Here is a 16,052-nt window from a genome sequence, read left to right on the forward strand (position 1 = left end):
GAGGGAGGCCGGTGGCAGAGCTGAGGTAATGGCTCTCTGGTCTATTGTTCCCCTGTATTCATCCTCACCCTCCACCCTCTGCTTCTGCCTTCCAGTCTAAACTCCCCCACATGGACTTCAAAGGAAAGGAAGGAACTAGAAAAATAAGGTGAATTAATTTGCCCCTCCATCCCATGCCTACATGTTGCAGCGGATATGCTTTTTAATTGCTTGTGCTAAATACATAACCTATTTTTGTATCCATTATAAAAGCCTAAATGATGATCTGGGTAGAATCTATGCAAATGCTAGCAGCCCTCCTCATAAAACATTAACATTACCTCATAAGCAAAGCACCTTGAAAAACAAGTTGCTTCAATAAAAGAGGACAGTGTAAAGTACAGCTCGGTCAGCGTATGGCTTAATAAGATCTGGCACCCAACGCTGCAAACTCTGACAGTCATTCCTTGGCATCTTTAACCCTCAACCCAGAAGCCTCGGCGCAGACTGAACTCTGTGAAGTAGATCAATGGGAGGATTATCGCAGGACCAAGATGCCAGTTATAGAGCAGCTCTGTGCTGCCTCAGTGAGGGGAGAAGATTGAGAGGCTTTCCTTTGATCTTGTGCTGGCGCATCTGAGAGGGCCCGCTGCTGATGATAATGATGCTGAGGCCCAATGCAGAGAGCCGGGCTGGGCTCGGCCCCGCTCGCACTCCCATTCCTATACTCTGATATGAAAAGGCTGGTCTGTGGAGGACGGGACGGGACAAACGGATTTAGTTGGACAGATTGTGGATTCATGTGAATTTATCCCAACAAATGTATTTTTTTTCTTTCCTGGAAAGGAATGTTATTGATGCAACAGTGGTGTGTGTGTGTGTGTGAGAGAGAGAGAGAGAGAGAGAGTGAGTGTGTGTATGTGCTCTGGTTGTTTCCTCCGTCACATTAGATCCAGCAGAACACCTCTGTCCTCTTTCAAGGACACCCCTCCCTCCTGCATGTCTCCGTCCCTCAGCTTCTTTCTCCGTCTCTCTCTCACTCACTCTCACACACACAGACACACACACACACACATCTTCACATATACACACTCCGACTTCACACACAATCGCTCTTTCTCTCTCTCACTCTGTGTGACAGGCCGTGGTGCTGGAGATGGCTGCTGACATTCTGGACAGTAAAAGGCTTAAGGTGGAGTGTGTGTCTGTCTGTGCGTGCACACGGGTGTGTGTGTGTGTGTGCGTGTCTCAGAGGCGGATAGAGGAACCTTACAGTTCTTTCTCCGGTGTATCTCTGCATCTTATCTGAGTGAGCGCTGTTGTCACACTCACAATCCCAGACAGTACAGCACACTCTGACTCTTGACTGCTCCTGCCGTTTGATTGACTTTGTTTTCTTTCTGTTTGACCGTTTGCCAAAGCGTGATGATTATGATAATAGGATGTGAGGTCAATAATCTCTTAATTAGTGCTAAATGGGAATTAGATTAGTCTTTTGTTCATTTCAGAAACAGCTCTAGTTAACCAGATTAGCGGCGCGTGGATTAGAGCCCAGGATGAGGACGGAGCGGCCGAGGGTTAGAGGAGACTGACGTGTCACATCCACAGCGACCACAGGAGCCGGTTATCTGACTGAAGGTGTCCGGGGCCAGCTGATTGGCCGGTGGCTGGAGGCGAGATGCTCCGATGATACACGATGATACGAGGCTAAACAGTTTGTACTGCTTCTGTATCTCCTCAGCTGCAGAGCCGATCTAACACCTCTCTCACACATAGTCACGCTCTCTCCTCTGGTGTTCTCTGTTTTTTCTTTACTCCTCCCTCTCTCATCCCTCTGCTCCTAAAGAGCTTTTCTGTTCAGCTGACCTCCTATCCACTTCATTTGATGGGCTCCTGCTAAGAGGACTCCATTCCCTCTCTCTTTCTCCCTCTGTCTCATCTTCCTCACTCTCACTCCCACTTTGCTCACCGTCTTTGCTCGCCCTCCCTCTCTCTCTCTCTCTCTCTCTCTCTCTCATCATCATCCTCCCTGCCTTCCATCCCTCGCTACCCCCCGTCTACTCTGTGGCCCAGCGTGGGTGGCTGAGTTTAATGAATTCTCTTTTCTCTCTGCAGCCAGGCGCTGATTTCTGATTGTGAAGAGGTGTGTGTGTGTGTGTGCGTCACTTGTTCACTCAGTCATACACACACACACACACACACATTAAATAAATCTTGGCCTTTGTCCTGATCAAGGCTTCAGGTTGCACTTCCTTTTTCTTAAAGGAGAAAGTTGCCGACTGTCAGCTTTAAAATAGATTTGCCCCAGGATGTATGTGTTGTTGTGAACGCTACCTGCTGTCTCCTGCAGCCAGAAACATGAGGCCAGAGTCTCTTTGTCCTTTGATGTCTCACTGATGCACAGGAAAATACAAAAATCAGGCGATAATTGTGGAAAGTGTTTGGCGTCCTGGATCCCGGATGTTTTATTTTGTTGTTTAAGTAAGAACACAAATTGAAAGTAAAGCTTGTTGGACTGAATTTAATACACGTGTGTGCACAAAGTCAGTGTGTCATTTTGTGAATATGAAGCATCTGAAGTAGGCTTCATGTCAGCATGAGAGTATTGGAGGAGAGTTGTTCTTTAACATTGTGGGATCTGGTAACATGAAGTAGCATGAGAGCATGCTGCAGATGATGCTTGTAGTTAGTTATCTGTGCTGGACTGGACTGTGGTTGGCTTATCGGGCTCTGCCTTCAGCAGGGAGGCTGATTCAAGTCCAAGTTAAGTTTCATGTCCATACGTATGCTTGATGTTGTTCCTCATGGACCTCAGAGCAACACAGAGTAGCTACGGTGCAAACAGCAAACAGCCTTATGGACACAGCTGCGGTGTTTATGCACCTTTCTTTCTGGTTATAAACACATAGTCTGCCAGCATGAATTCATGATTCTCTGTTCAGCTCAGTGTCCATGCCCAGTTGCTCTGTGGCCATGTTTCAGTGACAACAAATATGCAGCAGATCCTGATCTAATGCTGGATAGTTAAGACTCTGTAGCTGTTGCTGAGTTTCACAGCACAAAAGGTGTTTTTACAGTTGAAGACATGAAAGTGAACTGAAAAATTGGCTCTTGAGGGGCCACATGTTGTTAATGTGAACTAATGTTAGACTTGATATGAACGATACTGTATTAGAGGCTGAAACAGTGACTAAAGATGAATGTGGACGTAGTCTCCATGACATCATGAAGACGTAGTTTAGCAGTTTTGAGGCTCGGCTTTTGAACTCTTCTGTGTTGTGGTCTGGATGAGCAAAAACTGAGACCTTTGAAGATAAAGACGTGGGAGTGAGGCTGTCGCCTACAGTAGCACACTTTCATTTTCAAACAATCAACATCTTGGTGTTGTAAAAGATCTCTGTCGCACACTATCATGTCTAAAAATTGAATGTCACACGACCACTTGCATACACTGGGCATGTGTGAACAGGAGGCAGATTGTCGACTCTGCAGTTGGTTAGCGGCAAAGAATACTACGAACGAGGAACACGAAGGCAGCTGTAGCGTTAAAAGGCAGAATGTCACCACACAACAGCTGCTAGCAAAGACAACAAGGTCAGCTACACTTGTGTTTCATTATCCATGTTGTTTTCACCACTGGTAGTCGAGGCTGATAAGACCCAATCTGGGAGCAACTGGGAGCGTTTATCATGGTTTCCAAGGGTCTCTGTGTCTGTCTGTCGAGATGACAACACAACACTGGAGTGCTCTAAAGCTTGTGTGGATGGCAGATGTAAATGACAAAAGAGATGTTTTTTTAAAATTAAAGGTAGTAATGTGGATGTAATCGAGTTGCCAGGCAGCTAAAGGGTTGCCAGTTACATTCCCTCCGATGAGCAGACAAACTTTCAACGAAAAACCGTTTGTGTTTGGAAGTCGCTCTAACTATGTCTGCATCACAGCACCGAGAAGAGACTGTAGAGTTTGAAAGACAAGCAGCACTTTGTTAGGAGAGTGCACAGAGCTCAATCAACTTTCCAAATAAAAGTAGACTTTTGTAAACTGGGTTGCATTCTCCTTTTCATGCCAAATGCCAGACTTCAAAAGGATGAAACAATCCTCCCTCGAATCCGAGCGGCGCCTCTGAAAGTGGATCATCTCCACATCTCCACATCTGTCTGAGGGTCACCGCCGGGGAGCAGGTGCCGCCGCCTCTGCCCTGCCTGCTGATTGGACAGATGGATTAGCTGCTTAACGAGGTGAATTTTGTTTAATCTGATAATTGTCGCGGCGATGAAAACATATTCAGTAATTCTCTGCGGCCGCTGTTTTTCTGTCCTCCTGATTAAAGACACTTTCATTCTGGCACACACACACAAATAATGGAACAGTTGTTGTTATGACCAGAAGACAATGCTCTGAGGTGTGCTGGCACAGGCGCACACACGCACACACATACACACAGCACACATACACACAAAGAAGCACACAGTCCCCTGTGTGTAGGCCCCCTGTGGTATGGTAATGAGCTGCTAATCTCTCTGGTTTACACAGCCAGAATGTGTGTGTGTGTGTGTGTGTGTGTGTGTGTGTGTGTGTGTGTGTGTGTGTGTGTGTGTGTGTGTGTGTGTGTGTGTGTGTGTGTGTGTGTGTGTGTGTGTGTGTGTGTGTGTGTGTGTATCTGTGTGCGTGTGTGCATTAAGGTGCTGTGCGGAAAAGCCTGAGGAATTCTCTTAGGCCGTCAACCTTCTGCTCTCACTGGGGCGCAGGCTGTCAACACATTAAATAGCGGAATCTATGTTTGTGTGTGACAGAGGGAGAGGAATAGAAAGTGAAAGCTCGACAAAAACACAACGTAAAGGAGAAAAGAGAGAGAAAAGAAGGAAATTAGTGACAGAGAGCAACAGAGTGGATCAGGCTGCATCAGCCCATTTGTTTACTTCCCTTGTAAATGTGCGCTTTCTTCATCCGATCTGTAAATCCTGACTCTAACTCTCTGCTCTGTGTTCGCTTTCTGTGTTTTGATGCTGTGCTGGAGTGCGCGTGTGCGTGTGTGTGTATGTGTGTTTATTTATTATGCCGAAGTCACATCACTAATTAGTCCCTGGGAGAAGCCCGAGGCCATTTGCAAAATCCCACTGATTAAAAACAAGTCCAAATCCAACCTTGTGTCGCATACGCACAAAAACACACACACACAGGCACACACAATTGAACACACAGTGGCACATATACAATTTTTTGCACTCGCACACATCCACACAGCAGCCATGTGTGCTGAGGAAAGCTACTTACTGTCAAGGCTGGAACACGTGTGGGCGAGTGTTTGCGAAACAGGGCTCACGCATGCATGTTGAACGGCTGTTGAACGGGTGTTAGAGAGCTGTCAGTTGTTAAGGCCAGTTTAATATTTAAACTCGCCATCTAAAGTTATCATACCCCAGGGTGGCTCCTGTCACAGCACAGGACACACACACACACACACACATATACACACACACTCGGACGAACGCGCTCAAAGCCTTCAGGAGCTTCAGCTTGTCACAAATCACACTCAAGATGTCAAGGGCATCGTGCATTAGCAAGTGTGACAGACAGAGGCAGAGAGAGAGAGACACATACAAAACAGAGTAGTAGACAGAGAGAGAGAGAGAGAGAGAGAGAGAGAGAGTCCCCACAATATTTTTCCTCTTAATTTCTGAATCATATTTACATTTTTACACCTCGCACAACCTGCTGCAGCCAACAAATTAAAGCCATACCGATTAATCTCATTTGAATTTTAATTCAAGCAAAAAAGAGGGAGGGCGGCTGGATGTGATGGATGGAGACAGAGGAGTGGAAGGAGGAGAGGAGAAGGAGGAGACAGTGACAGCGTGGGGAGAAGGTGGAGGAAGAGAGGGATGATGGGAGACGTGGGGAGGAGGAGGAGGAGGGGGGAGATTGTGATAAATTGCTTTGAACTTTAATGGACGTCTCAGATGCTCCTCTGGTGATGTGTTCGGACAATACACAACATTACTGGCACACGTGAGGGCTGATTGTAGCTGACAGCCAAAGAGGCCTGTCCCCATCGACCTAGAACACACACACACACACACACACACACACACACACACATATATATATATATAAATACACACACACACACACACACACAGATGTGCACACATGGCTGCATGATAGCTTTCCAGAAGTCATCTGAAGGAAGACGGCGGGGAGGCAACTTTTACGGCAGAAAAGTGCAAACAAGACGAGGGCGAACAGATGAGCTGTGGGTGAGGGAGAGAGAGAGTGGGGGAGGAAATAAGAGAGGGAGAAGAAGAAGGAAGGAGTGTGAAGTCCAGAGGGAGAGGGAGAGAAGGAGGAGAGAAGAGTGGAGGGGAGGAAGAGGAGTGAGCAGGGGAAGGTGTTGCCATATGGTCAGGGTTGGGTTCAGACAAATAAAATGTTGCCTTCTCTCCACAATGGTTAACTACACACAAATGAATCACTAATGGAGCACTCACTCACAGCGACAAACCCCCCACCCCTCCCTCCCCCAAACACACACAGACACACACTCACACAGTGGCTGACATGTGAATGAAACTCAAAGATATTCACACAGAAGGAGCAATAAATGTGGATGGCAGTGGGCGGGCTGGGTGCTGGGGAGTGGAGGCTTGTTTTTGAGGCTGAAACTCTGTGTGTGTGTGCGCAGCAGTGTATCGTTGGAGCCGCCCCACTTCCCTTCCACCCGGCTGCCTCTGTGTGAGTGCGGTAGTGTGTGTGTGTGTGTGTGTGTGCAGGGCCCGTCTTTGTGTGCTCTTGAATGGGGGGTTTGTCCCTCAATCTGTGCCCCTCTACTTCGCCAGATTTCTAATGATTTTCCAATGATGATTTAGGTTGTGTGTGTGTGTGTGTGTGTGTGTGTGTGTGTGTGTGTGTGTGTGTGTGTGTGTGTGTGTGTGTGTGTGTGTGTGTGTGCGTGTGTGTGTGTGCATATGCATGTTTGTGAGTGTGACCAAGGGCTCGCTCAACCTCTCTCTCCATTCTTTACCAACCTATTCTTCACGATGTTGCTTTGTGCTTCTTTTCTTAGTGTCACTTTTCAGTCCAACACCAACACAACTGTAGTATAGCAACAGTCTATCTATCTATCTATCTATCTATCTATCTATCTATCTATCTATCTATCTATCTATCTATCTATCTATCTATCTATCTATCTATCTATCTATCTATCTATCTATCTATCTCGACTCATTTCCCACCTTCCTTGCAGTATTTTTTGTTTTCCATTCATTTCAGGCAGAGATTTTTGAATATTACAAGGTCACACCAAAACATCCTAAAATGCAAGTGTTGGGGACAAAAGGAAATTTTTTTTTTTTTTTTTTACATTCATGTTCATGGAACATCAACTTGGGACATACAATGAGCAGCCTTGGACATTGAAAAATGCAAGTGAACCTGACCCAGTCTTGAATTAAAAAGGTGAATACAGCAACAGTGAAAGTTGTTTAGCCTTGTGGGATGATAATGTCGGTCTGTTGATGCACCAGACTGAAATATCTGAAATATCTCAAAATGTCCTGGACACAGACAATCAGTCTTTACACAGACATTCACTGTCGGGTCTTCAGAGGATGAATCCCTCTAACTATCGGCAGGTAAACGGACAGACTTGGTTTGCAGGTGATGAGTATTATGTAAAGAGATAGTTCAACATTTTTGGCAAATAGGCCCATTGCCATAATCCCTATAGTCATAGCAGTAGGTTTGTTACTTTTAATTGTTGGTGCAAGCTTTTTTTAGAACGGCGGAGCAGAGCCGTGAGCTGCTCAGAGCTACGCTACGGAGGCTGATGGGATTTCTTGGTTTTCCCCATCAATCTCATCAAATACACAATCCAACAACTCCAAAACGCTCTTGTTTGATCCTGACATTGATTTTGACTGAAAACATTCAAGTTGTGTGATGGATCATCAAACTTGATGTTGAGATGAATCTTTCTTTCTCTGACACCATGCAGTCAAAATTTCAGTTTGTCCAATTCTTAGTTTTATAACTATAAACTGCAAAACAATCAACAACAACATGCAAACACATTGTGCAAATGTGATCTTAGTCCTAACTGCAGCAGCTATGGGTTTGAATCCAGCCCGAGGCCCCTTGCTGGCTGTCATATCCCCCTCCTCTCTCTCCCTGACTTCTGTGTTTCTCCTCACTGTTCTATCCAAAAAATAAAGGCAATTTCTCTTTCTGAAAAAAAGCGAGCTGACATTATCCTGTAGATCAAAGCAGCGAGTGCAGCTGCTAGCATGACTGTAGACGCTTCAGCCCGTTTCCACCCGACACACTGACATCCAGCTTTTGTCAGCAGTGGAAAAGGGAACAATCCCTCTACAGTGGTCACAGGTGTTTATCGGCTCTGACTGGCATCGATGTAAACACAACATCTGAGTGAGAATGCTAACCCTCCTCCAGGCACAGACACAATAAACACACCAAAACACACCGGGCCTGCAGGGGTGAGCACAGCCCCCAAATAAGTTTCAAAAACACGCGACTCATCGACTGACTGAGCCATCTCACACAGACGTAGAGGCACTTAGAGGAGCATTGACCGAGGTATGAGACACAACTGATCCATTTTACCAGTCTGCACGACAGATAGCAGCTCACTGTGTGTGTGTGTGTGTGTGTGTGTGTGTGTGTGTGTGTGCGTGTGCTCTGAAACTGCATGTGATGACATTGCTCCCTGCAGTCGTGTGTGTCTCCTCTCTGAGCAGAAAGACAAACTTAGCTGGCAGTGTAAAAGGAGCAAAGTGCTATTTTTCTAGTTGGTTTACCACTTCTAAAAACCTGTAGCTATATAGGTTTGGCTCATTTTGTCAGACAGAAATTACATTCTCAAAACTCTCAGATCATTTGGCAAAACAGTCTTACAGTTCAGCACAACATCTAGCTCACTTGCAAAAGCTAATATCTCTCCCAAAACAGTTCACTCACGTGTCAAAACTAAATTCCTTTCTCATATAAATAGTCAGTTTCCGCAAAATGCATCGTCCCTTTGGCATTGTGCGAGCACTGCAAATGTTTAGATGTTTTGTCACTATGGCAAAGGAACATTGAAATATCCCTCATGTCCACCTGTAATGATCTATTCACTTGGAAATTGTGCTAACTGTAGGTAGCTACATGTACTAAGATATTTGCAGATAGCAGAAACATGCCAAACCAATGGAGAAAAACTGTATTTAGGAGTTAAAGGGGATTAGTCTAGTTTAAAAGTCCTTAATTGTCAATGCAGCAATATCCATGTAACACCATTCCTCCTAGACATCCTCCTTCAGTAAGTGTTTTGATGATGGTGGTGCAGAGCTCCGGCGAACACATCAGCCTGAAACCTCCCACAGATGTTCAGTGGGGTTGAGACCTGATGGCTGTGAAGGCCGCAGCGTGGGGTTCACTTCATTTTCATATCCTGTGGATGGGGCAATCGCTATTTCTCCGCTCACTCTTCAGGTTTTCTCCTTGAATCTATCAGCGGTCTGTACCTCAGGGCAGTCCTTCCAGGATGATTTTCATACTGGAGTGAAGTGACTGGGAGCCGGTGGCTGCCTGGAAGGTACGAAATCAGCCTGGAAACATTTCGACTCCACTAAGTCGGTGGTAATAAAAAGTTTATACTGTTTTAAGTCGACAGAATAAAACATGCAGAACCACCGGAACGTTCGTTTATTGGGACCGATGAACTGGCAGCGGACGCGTCTAAGTAGGTCAGGGGCATCGAGGGGTTTTGGAACCAAATGGCAGACGAGACAAGTCAGGAAGTCAGCGAGACATTTGCGGAGACAGGAGGAGGAAGACGAGCAGGTGGAGCTTCTGCCATAAAGCCATTGTTTAAAAAGAAGAAGAGCAGCGTGTATCAGCCTGAACAAGAGCCTAAATGTTTCATAGCAAGACAGTGGGGATATATTTGTGTTAATGTTTCATAAGCGCACGACTATCAAGGCGTGAAGGCTCCCACGTGTGTTTGTGCGCGCGCATGCACGTGGGCGTGCGCACAAACACCCACCCGGGTTTGAATGTTTGATGAAGGTTTTGAGGTTTGAGGAGGGAGGTGTTGTGTGGTTGTTTATGCCTCGATGCGTTCCTCTTTGGATTTATTCACAAGAGGATGACCTGTGAGCACCAACGTGTGGCAGGCATTTCTGTGTGTGTGTGTAGTGTGTAGTGTGTGTGTGGGCTTCAAGGGAGGGGGTGCTGGAGGGGGCAAGGGAGCCATAAAAGATTCAGTTCCTCTGGCTGCATTGTTGTGCAGATAACAAATGTTTCCATTTAGTGATCATGCATGAGTTATAACTCCCAGGACATAGCTGATGCTGTTTGGGTGTGTTGCGACACCGGATTTGTGTCCTCACGCTTTCACAGCCTCCATATAGCCGCAGAGTGGCGAGACCTTGGCGAAATGAATGGGGCAGAGTTGTTAGAGAGCGTTGTATAGTCTGAGTCCAGAGAGCCCTCTGCAATATGATGAGTTGTTTTTAAAGCCTCAGGTGAACACAAAGACATAAAAATTTCTGCCCGGCCTATCACAGGAGTTGAGCTCCACTCTTCACATCCAGCTCTCCGTTCTTTGCACACAGATGGATAGACAACTACAACATACATACAGCAGAGGAAGTGCAGGCAGCGGACCTCTCCATCCAACTGATCAGAGGCATGAATTTCAGAACAAAAGGGAAATGTTCCACCTCAAAGAGCAGAGGATTTCTGACAGAATGCCTAAACGCCCTGCGCTGTCCTCACTGTATATATCTGAAGCCTTTGTAACGCTGAATGAGTTATAAAGACGGCGTGGATGTGTGATGTGTGCGAGTGTGTAGTGCGCGCGCGTGCACGTCCATAAGGGCAAGCTGCTGAGCACTTCAAACCAAGGGCCTAATCAGCACCCCATAGCCCACCCACACTATCTCCCTCCTCTGCTCATCTTATTTTCATTCCCTCTTCCTCCCCCCTCCCACGAACTCGCCTCTGCGTTCTTCCTCCCCCCCCCCCCCCCCCCCCCTCCTTCCACAACCTCTTTTTTTCCCCTCCCTTTCCCCTCTTCCTGCTCCTCCCTTGAGATGGCAGTGGCGGCGGTGGCAGTGGCAGCAGTGGCGGGAGGGCGAGGGAGTGGAGGAGGTGGTGGTGGTGGTGGTGGGTGGGGGGACTCCTGGGAATGTTGGGCACTGTGCAAGATCAGCTCCGAGGTCAGCTGAGTGCTTTCCCCCGTCCTGGTGGTGGTGGTGGTGATGTTGGAGGGTGAGGACAAGCCTGGCTGATCTAGGATCTGTGTCCCTGGGGAGCAGGCGGTGACAAGGCCACTGGCGAATGCTATGACGCTGCTAAAATATTAAAGCTAATGGGATCGTGGCGCATACATGTGTGTGTGTGTGTGTGTGTGTGTCTTTGTGTGTGCCTGTGCAAGTGTGTGTTGCTCATAAGCCGCAGCTACTTGAAGTGGAGTGAACAAAGTGGAATGGAGATGGATAATGCATTACACTCTAAACAATGACATGGAAGAGGGAGTTTGGGCCATGATAGAACAAAACCTACTTGTGAGTGTGAAAAATGGTGGAGGGAAGGAGAGCAGAGAGAAAGAGAGAGATGGGGGAAGAAGGAGAGGAGAGAGGAGGAGAGACAAGGCGAGGAAATGACAGAGGAGAAGGGAGAGGAGAACATAAAAATTAGAAAAAATGAGAGACTGTTAAGATCCCTCAGCTGCCAATAAGTAGGCATGCACACACACACACACACACGCACACGCAGCGGCTTCAAGCTATCATACACATTGCCTGGAGCACAATACAGCTCGTTAGTGGTTACATGCTCAGAATGAGTCCCTCTCCCTCTCTCAACCCCTCCATCTCTCAAGCAGTTGTCAATGTTATTATTTCCAAATGAATACACACAAATGCACTACATTGTCTGACAGAATATGCTATAAATACACTGTGTGTGTGTGTGAGTGTGTGTGTGTATGCTGTACGACAAACACAGTGAAAGAAAGGGAGAGTGCCGCGCTGCAAAACACTGAACTCTATGGCTCTATATGTTTGGGGGAGGAGAGACATGAACAACAATTAAAAATACAGGAGTAGGTTGTGTGTGTATGTGTGTGTGTGTGTGTGTGTGTGTGTGTGTGTGTGTGTGTGTGTGTGTGTGTGTGTGTGTGTGTGTGTGTGTGTGTGTGTGTGTGTGTGTGTGTGTGTGTGTGCGCGTGTGTGCGTTAGAACACACCCACAGCAACACTTGTTCATGTGAGACCTGAGAGGAGCGTGTTGAAATCAGTGTTGCTGTGTGCAGCTCGTGGGCATTCAGTTAAATTATGGATTTCAGCTCACTGTCTCTGTCACTCCCTCTCACACACACACACACACACACACACACACACACACACACACACCCGCAGAAGGCGGATGTGGGATCTCGTTGCTGTAAGATATAGACAGAGTGCAGTTGTATCACAACGGCTGTGATGTTAATTAAAATCAGACAGACGTTCGCAAAGAAATAAGTTGAGCTCATTTCCATTCTGTGTGAGAGCGAGAAAGTAGGCCACGCTTTGGAGGCGCGCCACCTTCACAGTCCTACGGATGAAAAATGACTGACAAGCCGGGAGAGGAGAGGAGAGGAGAGGAGAGGAGAGGAGAGAGGAGAGGAGAAGGAGATGCCCCCCCCCTTCCCTCGTGTGTTATCCCCTTCACAATCCACACAAACAGCAGACTGCCATACCAACGTGTCACACACTCTGCTTGTCACCTATCACGTCTCCAAAGGCCAGAAGTGGGCCACAGACTTGACTGCTGCTAATTCTCATCCGAGGTGCAAACCAACATTACAAAACCTGAAACACTTTTATAAAGCTTGAGACAGATTTACATTTTAGAAAACAAATTAACAAGAAAAAAAAAACACAGCGACAAAGTTCCAAGTCCCAAAACAAATTTACAAATAACATCAGCCGGAAAGGGAATGTACCAACTCTGGGGTTGAACCGGAAGTGATAACGGGAGGAGTTGTTGGAGTTCATGGTGACCCAAGATGGACAGTGATCGGTGCCGTCGCCGGCAATAGACTATGTGAATTTGCTGCGGTCATTTCCGGTACCGACGGTCCTGTTGCCGGTAATGACTGTGTTTCCACAGATCCACCGGAGCTCCATCTCTCTGCACCAACCGCCGCCTGCATCGCCCCCCCTACCCCCCCTTTTCCCTCTTGTTAAACCGGCCTGGCCTCCCTTCCCATGGACCAGTCTGCCATCCAGTCCTCTCATTATGCTGGCCTGCTCTCCCTGCCTCCATTCTTCAGCTGTTGTTAACATTTCCATGTTTCACATTCTGTGTACTAAACTGTTTTCTTGTCTGTCCATCCTGGGTGAGGGATCCCTCCTCTGTTGCTCACCCTGAGGTTTCTCCGATTTTTCCCTGTTAAAAGGGTTTTCTATGGAGTTTTTCCTCAGTCGATGTGAGGGTCTAAGGGCAGAGGATGTTGTTGTGATGCCATGTAAAGCCCTTTGAGACAAACTGTTTGTAAAAACGGGCTATACAAATAAAATTGTCTTGCCTCCGGTTATCACTTCCAGTTCAACCCCAGAGTTGGTACACTCCCTTTCCGGTTGATGTTATTTGTAAATTTGTTTTGGGACTTGTCATTTTGTCTCTGTGTTTGTAAAAGTGTTTTTTTTTCTTGTAATTTGTAAATTTGTTTCAGGACTTGTAAATATGTTATGGTAATATAATTTTGTTTTATGATATGTAAAAATGTTTTCTAAAATGTAAATTTGTCTCAAGCTTTGTAAAAGTGTTTCGGATTTTGTAATGTTGGTTTGCACCTCCAGGCCACCGTACGGGGCCCTCCGTGTCGCCTCTCATAAGGCCCATTGACTTGTCTAATGGCTGTGATCACTGTTGCTTAGCGCTGATGGCACATTGTGCCTCGTTAGTCTCGGGTAAAACACTGGTAGTGGTACAGCTGCTGCACAGGGAAACTCTGCGTGAGGCACCGGCATCGTCGTCTTCCACGTCGTCGTCGTCGTCCCTCGAGTTGGTCACACGGGTTCATTTGCATAATCTGCCTTTTATTTAAACGGCACGCACACATGTAACCACCTACAGCAGGCTCGCAAACACACACACGCAGGCCTCCCATCAGCCCTCGGGGAGATATGCACACAGACAACGCACACGCACGTACACCTAATTTCCCAAAACCCAGCCCCTACGTGCCTGCTGAGATGCAAGGATTTAAGGGAATTTGCCTGCCAAAGGGAGCCGTGCTGAATTTCATCATTCAAATATGTTATTCCTGCGCCTTAGGACAATTTGCCGTGTATTAGAGAACATTCACGACTGGTTTCCATTGCCAGAAACAAGATAGAAAAAGTTTTTTCCGCTCCCATGCATCTGTGAATTCACACTGATGCAGGAAAATAAAGTGGAAAAGGTCACTCTGGCAATATGAAAGGGACGTTTTCTGCAGATAACAGTGTATTTTCTGCTTCAGAAGTGATAGATGATGTAAATTTCATTCAGATGAAAAGATATTCCATTATTCCAGCAAGTTAGTTTCTCCTGCACTTCATCAAAGCAGTGGCTTCAGGTGGTGTACCGGCCTATTATTATAAACCAGGAGAACAGTTTTTGTGCTTTCTGACAGAGCTGGTCACATTTAATATTGATTGGTGCTGAAGGCCAAAGTGAATCAGGGATCAAGGTGAAGTGTTCCTGTTTGAGATGGATTTTAAATGGTGGGGGGTGAAGCTGTCAGCAGCAGCTAGCACAGCTTATAGCTTAGCACAAACACTGGGAGTATTTAAACAAGGTGGGGAAAAAGTCAAACAAAAAAATCTTTAAACTCCACTAATGAACATTTTAGATCTAGTTTCTGAACTATACGAGCACTAATTGGTTATATGCTGGACTGTTTCTTCTTAGGAAACAGAAACATCAGGGATTTACTTGTGCCAGCTTTTTTTTTTTTTTTTTGCATCTGACGCAGGTTCTGGCCGAGCAATAGTCTGGCACATTACCCTTTGTAAAACAACATATTGTTCATTTTTTGCACCTCAGCTTGTGTACGGATTAAACATGGTGAGTTAATTAGTGAGCTCAAAGTTGCTGATAGGTGAGTTTTGTTACCTTTGGACAGAGCCAGGCTGCTTCCTGTCTTCGTGCTGAGCTCAGCTAACCAGCTGATGCCGCTCCTCCATATTTACCTACAAACATGAGACCATAATTCCTCTCCGTCTATTTCCCCACAAAGTAAAAATTTACAGGTATAGTTCTATTATGACTTTACCAACACCAACGTCCTTCTCACACATCAATGCATCTCCAATAATCCTCTGGAAACATAATAACCTGTATAACATAAGGTACTACAAAATGTACTCAATGGACTTATGTGCAGTTCTGAAGTGTCCTATACTTGCACTTGAATATATGCCTTTTATGCTTCACTCTATTCACATGGACATATAGTCATCAGCCTCTTGACTCGAGGTTTTACATAAAAAGAAAAAACATATGACAGTTTTACAGAATAAAGATTATTCAAGATTAGAGCTTGGATAAAAGAGTATTTTTGTATTAACAACTTGGTGCAGTTGGAACATTTTACTCATCCTCATCATGAGCATTTTTCCTGTTATTTATGACTTTATCCCTATATGCTGTTACAACTGTGAGGAACATTTATTTATTGTCTAACGCTCATTTCTCCCATCCCCTCTCCGGATCTTCATGCCCACAGCCATGTCTGCCCATTAGAGACAGACCATATAGTCTACTATTGCTCTCCGGCCAATAGTCGACGTTTCATCTGTCTCGTTAGAGTCAAACTCATGAGAGTTGGCTGGTTAGCCCGGTGCAGCCTGCGGGAGTCTGTGGCCACAATATAACTCCCGCTGCTCGGACCCATTCTGCACCGTTTAGCGAGGAAAACTCTCTGATGGCTTTTGTCTCGTGCGGACTAATGGTAGAAAAGCTCAGCACGAGGCGTCTTTTGATGCTTTTGATGCGCCTCATTAACAGTTTAAATTTACACCTGCCTCATGCATT

This window comes from Trachurus trachurus, assembly GCF_905171665.1.
Source record: "Trachurus trachurus genome assembly, chromosome: 17".
Lineage (NCBI taxonomy): Eukaryota > Metazoa > Chordata > Actinopteri > Carangiformes > Carangidae > Trachurus > Trachurus trachurus.